The following is a 6,177-nucleotide window of genomic DNA, read 5'->3' as shown; positions in this document are numbered from 1 at the left end:
AGGCAAAATTAAAACACTTAAGTGTTAAAGATGGGTCCAAATCAGAAGTGGAAGCACACTCAGGGCATATACCTTCCATTCCCATTTCCAAGTCTGATACTACCTTATTCCTAAGCCTTAGAGGCAGTGAGAGGGAGCTGCTTAGTCCTCATCAACCTTTGTATAGTGAGGCTGCCATTTCTTTACAGATATTTCCTCCTATCTGATGCATTAACTCCGCTGAAGCTGAGGACCTATTATTGGCTCTCCAGAAGCCACATACTTGTCCCTCTGTGTGTGGGGAACGGCTTCTGCATTACACAATATGCATCCATTAGTTCCATTTAAATTCATGTAATTGAATTTTTAGATTTACTTTATAATAAAAATAGTAATAGCAATTAAAACCACCTCACAGATAAAAATTAAATGAGCCATTTTTCCAATTGTAATTAGAAACAGTAGGAAAGTGTCTGATACCTGCTTAGAAGGAAGTGATGGGCAGAACCAGCTATGCATGCTGCAATAACAGCTAAAATACACAGAGCCTTCATTTTTTAAAAGATTAAACCAGAACAAAATTTACCACATTTATACTCCAGCTCCTGCTATCACCGCTAAGTAACTGCTGGACATCTCTGATTTCTGCTATTTAAATGGTGATTAATAACGTTTACCGTCCTTGGCAATCTTTTAATAATTGACTATGATTAAAGATTAGCATTCTGTACTAGTATGTTACGAGCGGTAATTCATTTTGATACTTTGAACAATTTCCTTAATCACAGTGGTAATAGCATAAAATATGCAGTCCAACATTATTAATTTAACTCCACTCATTGTAAGTTATAGTGGCACAGCAGCACCACTACCGTTAAGGTTGCATCACAACTTCTGTTTAAGGTCAACCTTTCTAAGTCCTCTGAAATCGACATGCTTTGTCAGATTCCTTTGAAATTTGATGTACTTTAGGAGAGTGCAGGGTCGGGTTAGTGAGCCAAATTTAAGGTCATTTGGGCTAAGGTTGCAAAGATAAAACCACTCCTCAAAAATAGTCATTTTTCAAAAAGTTTCTATTTTTTTTTTCTGCACAGAGCTAGAGATCAAACTATTGATGTGATTGAGACCATTCTGACAAACATCTATTGAGTTTTACCCAAGGTAGTGCACAGCACCTACTAAATCTTTGGGGGACCCACATTCAGAACATTGTACAATGTGCACGTTCCAATACAGTAAAAAGTTTAAAGAGTTTCCATTCCTGCTATTTTATATGCTTTAAAACTTGATTCTTGTAAGTGATCTAAAATCCAAATAGTTACTTGGATTGCTTTGAAATTTGGTGTGCTGTATGGAGTGACATTAGTGATCTAAATCTGGGGGTCCTTTGACCAAAGAGTTGCGGAGTGACAGGCCCCTGAAAAACCCAGTTTCCTTCAGCTGCTTGTACTGTTAAAGTGAGTTCATTGAGATTTGATGGCTGTGAACTCACCATTCAATTAACACAACTAAGGATAAATTAATAACAACCCCCCACCTAAGACAAATGGAGTTTTGGGACTGAGTGGCTGGAGGTTACCACAATTTGTAACTGACAGGTGGCAATTTTATTTTGTGGGCAATGTCTTCAAAGTTTTTTGGGGGAAAATTAGACATGTGTATGCCTCCTGGGATGGGAGAGGTATTGGGGGGCAGAGCAGTGAGGGAGTAGGGGGACAGAAGTTTGGGGTTGCAGCAAGGAGATGGGTGTAGGGGAGAGGACAGAGGTTGGGGGCTCAGGTGAGGGAGACACAGGGGTTAGGGGACTGGAGGGTGGAACATTGGGAAAAGAGACCTATGGGCAGACACATCTGTTAGCTTCACATTCTCCCTTCCCAGGTGTATGACCAGACCTGGGGAGCTCTTGCTCCTCTAGGGGGTTCTGGACCCCTCTCCCTGCCCCCCTCATATAAGCAAGGATCAGGCCCTCTCAGAGGTCTGGAGAGGCCCGGGCCACTTCCAGCTTTTGAGGCCCCTAGCCATAATAAAAATAAAAAATTACGAAACATGAAAACAAAGTAAGGCACCAAAAAAAAAAGAGACATAATTTTAATTTTTTTTATTTAACAAATGCTTTTCTAGCTTTCTTCTGTGCAAATGCACTAATTATTGAGGAAAAATCTAGCTTTCGTGCAATGTCACACTTGATATTAAGCATGGCAAGCCCATTCAAACGCTCTTGTCCCATAGTTGAATGGTGATAGTTCTTTACCTGCTTCAACAAGTTGAAGGAGCGTTCACCTGAAACCACTGATGCAGGCAAACTGACAAAAATACACAATGCAATTGTGATATTAGGAAGCACCCCAGAGAGCCCAAGTTCAAGTATTTCTTGAAGCAATCCCATTTGGCTTGCAATCCAATTTAAAGTTTGTGGAATATATTTGTTTCAGGAAGATGACCTCGTCACTGAGATCTTTTGAGATTTCTTTGTTGTACTGTTGCTGAAATTGTTCAGCTGCAGAAAGTAGATCTTCATTACTCAGTCTGTTGAACTGCCACAGAAACCCAAAAAGGGTACAAATTGACCTGATTGAATAGAGTCAATGATGACAAGGAAGACATTGACCCAATAATGCTGCTCGGCATTGGATTCAGTAGGTAAATTGCAATTGGTGGAGAACTCAGATGAAATGCCAATATTCTGTGCTACTAATCTGGACTCAGCCAGGATTGCATCCCATTATTCATGAATGTGTTGAATGTCATTGATAACACTTTCAATGTTATCCCTCTCAACATCAATTGTAGCATTGCATGCTTCAATTACCAGACTAGTTTGGATGTCTGGTAATGAAGTAGCTTCATCCACAAAGAGATCATCAGAATGCATTCAAATTTGGACATGTGCTTCTGAATAAACTGAAGTTCAGTTCAAGCCTGTGCAGTGAGACTGAGAGATTAAAGATCATTTCAAGCCTTTCTCATTGAATTCAAATGCTGCGCATCTGGTTGAACACTATCAATCTGTGCAAAGGATCTAGTTTGGACATCCCATGCAGTGAAACAGGAAGATACTGCTTCAGAATTTCCCACCTTTGTGGACTGCTACTGAAGAGACTGTACATTTGCTGAACAGTTCCAAAGTAAGTAATTTCCTCCTTGCATGATTCAGCACAGTCAACACCTACCAGGTTTAATGTGTGGTTTCCACAGCTGGAGAAAATACAGTTTGAATTATGCTCAAGCAGAACTGTTTGTACACCTTTGTACTTCCCAGCCATATTAGATACATTGTCATAGGTTTGACCAATGCACACTTGAAAATCTAACTTAAAACCTTCTAGAATTGTTAGTACTCAAGCAGCAATTTCTTTTCCAGTTTTTCTTGTGAAATTATCAAACAAAATAAACCTTTCTTCATTTGAAAATTTTGAGCTGTCTACAATCTTAACATATCAAATAGCCATAGTAGTCTGTTCCTTGTGAGAACAATCTGGAGTGGCATCAAGAATGATTGTCAAATGATTGGTATTTCGAATCTCATCAAGAATTGCTGTTTGTACGAATGACCCACGTAGCTCAATAAACTGGTTTCGTATGTGTGTGGAGAGATAATGGACTTGCATGCGCCTTTGACTGTCTTGCGATTCTTGAACAAGTTGAACATGCTCTGATAAAAGTGGGTCATATTTGTTGAGGAGTTCAACTATGCCTAGAAAGTTTCACTTTGCACAGTCACCAATACGCTGACTGGAACCAAAGAAAGCCAATCTCCGCTCAGAAAGAAAAAGAATGACATTCAGGATGCGCTCAAGAAGTTTTTTCCAGTTACTAGTTTCTGTAGAGAGTTCAGTCAAGAGTAAATTCTCAACTGAAGTTTCAGCTAATGCTGCCCTACTGGCTGATTTCCATGCAACATCATTTTCTTTGTGTGATGTTGAACTCTCACGTGATGGTATTCAGTCTTTCAACTTCCTCCAACCTTTATTGATGCTCCATCCTATCCACACTTGAAATATTCTGCTGTAAATAAGTAGTTAATCTACACTTGAAATCCTCTACTGTAAACATGTACACAAATGCTGAATGGTACACAAATGCTGAAAAGACTTAAAACAAATACTAATTAAGAACACAAAATGAAACAGTCAGACAGGTTATTATACTTATCACTGAATCAAAAACTCAAACACACAAGGTATAATATAACTGGCTGAGCTGAAGACAAAGGGATGACATATATATAGTAAGCACAGACATGGATACAGACAGCGGGATAACGTCCAAAAATTTCAAACATGTGTCCTCACAAAACTCACTGTACAAGACTGTCCTCACAAATGTTCACCTTGAATCTGGGCCTATAGACTACGAAAGCCTATGATGATGGCCAAGCTACCAACCTAGGGCTCAACCAATCAACCAGTCACCTCTTTTAGCTACCATATGAAGATAATAATGAGGAATTCTCACACATAAATAATTCCTTAGTCAACTAAATGTAAAACTATAAAGACACTAAAATGTAATAATTCTCTACCTTTCAACATGCACTTGATCCAGCACCAGCCACTCGTAGTGGTTTGTTTATATAATCAGCCAATCTGAGCTAACACGTTCATCACGGTCTAATCTTGTGCCATCAGAACTGATATATTTTATTAATATTTATGAACATTTTTAACTCTTTAATATGACCAAATCTATATCAGTTAACAAAAAAATTATGCCTTTTACCAAATCACATCTCTTATTTGCTTAAATTTGCAGCTCTAAGCTGAGAGAGCGTGTCACATTTTGGTCCAATAAGGATGTGCATAAAAACAAGTTGCAAAACTTATCAAATGCCAAAAAATTAACAGTTGTCTAAATTTGAGGCCCCCTTTGAGCTTGAGACCCAGGCCAAATAACTCTCCTTGCCCCCCCTCCCATTGGCCCTGGCTAGGATATGGGGGTGGACCTTGCCCTGAGGGCTGGCTGAACCACTCTCAATGCTCTAATATGTGTGCCACAATCTGCGGGGCCTGTGCCTATCTACACAGGTTGGACCCCGCTTATGTAAGTCAGACTGGGAGGGAGCTTGCCCTTTTGTGAGTGTCTGAGGTGCCCTCACTGCCCCCAATGTAAGCCAGGGATCTTAGGAAGTCCTGTCCCTTTGAGTGGGGAGCTCAGAACAGTCATACTTCATGTATATTACAGGCTCCACTCAAGAGGAGGGTGGGAACATCTGTGATAAATGGAATGGTTCACAAATCTCTGAGCTATTGATTGAGGTTATATTAATCTCCATGGGGCTCATCCTGTAATCAGAGTTAGTTTAGCCCCAGTCTCTCTAGCAGCCCAGGGGACAAGTCACCCTGTTACATACAGAAACAGAGAAAGGTGGCATTGACAACCTTCTCCGAACCTTTTGTCCTTTAACAGTGGTAGATGGAGTCTGTGGGTGAAAGTGAATAGGTTGTAAAAGGATCATAGTGACCAGGGTGTAGGTGACATTTTGCCTAATGGTCAGGGCGGAAGGGAGGCTTAAGGTCTGAAACAGAGCCAGGCCTAATGGCCAAGTCAGGAGCCAACATATAAAGTCCAGGAACTAAGCTGAGAGCCAGAAACCAGGAGTCAGGTATTGGAGCCAGAGTACCAGAATCAGGGACAGGAAACCAGGAGCAGAAGCAGGGACAAGGAGCAGGCACGGGGAGGGGAGGGTCCAGAGTGAGGGCTAGGAGCAAGAAGGGAGCCAAGCACAGGAATAGGAAGCAGGACCAGAAACACAGCTGTAGACTTGGAACACTATTGAGTAGCCAGAGTCCCAGGCCTGCTACAGGTGCCTGCTGGAGTCTTCAGCTAATCAGGTGCCAGCTTCATTAGCTGAGGGCAATGAGCCAAGTCTGGGCTCAGCTGTGTGTCCCTAACAAGGAGATGAAAATCTTGTACTTTTCAGCAACTGTGGGAATGGCAGAGTAAAGGCATGTTGGGGCATTACTGAAAGAGGGCAGCATTAAGGTTGTGTGGGCAATCTTAACAGTGTATTTCCTGGTTTTCAGAAGTTTGAGTTTTAGTCAGCTCAGTGTTCTGCAAGGGGTATACATACCACCAAGCAACTTTAAGTCTGTTACATTTTTTTTTTTTTGGCCACTGAAAACTGCCTTACATAACCATCCAAGCAACCAAAAAATTGGCTAAGATATGCTGCTCATTAACTAAAGATTGAATAATATT

This window comes from Natator depressus, chromosome 4, assembly GCF_965152275.1.
Source record: "Natator depressus isolate rNatDep1 chromosome 4, rNatDep2.hap1, whole genome shotgun sequence".
In the NCBI taxonomy this organism is placed as follows: Eukaryota; Metazoa; Chordata; order Testudines; family Cheloniidae; genus Natator; species Natator depressus.
Note: the sequence above shows the minus strand (reverse complement) of the source record.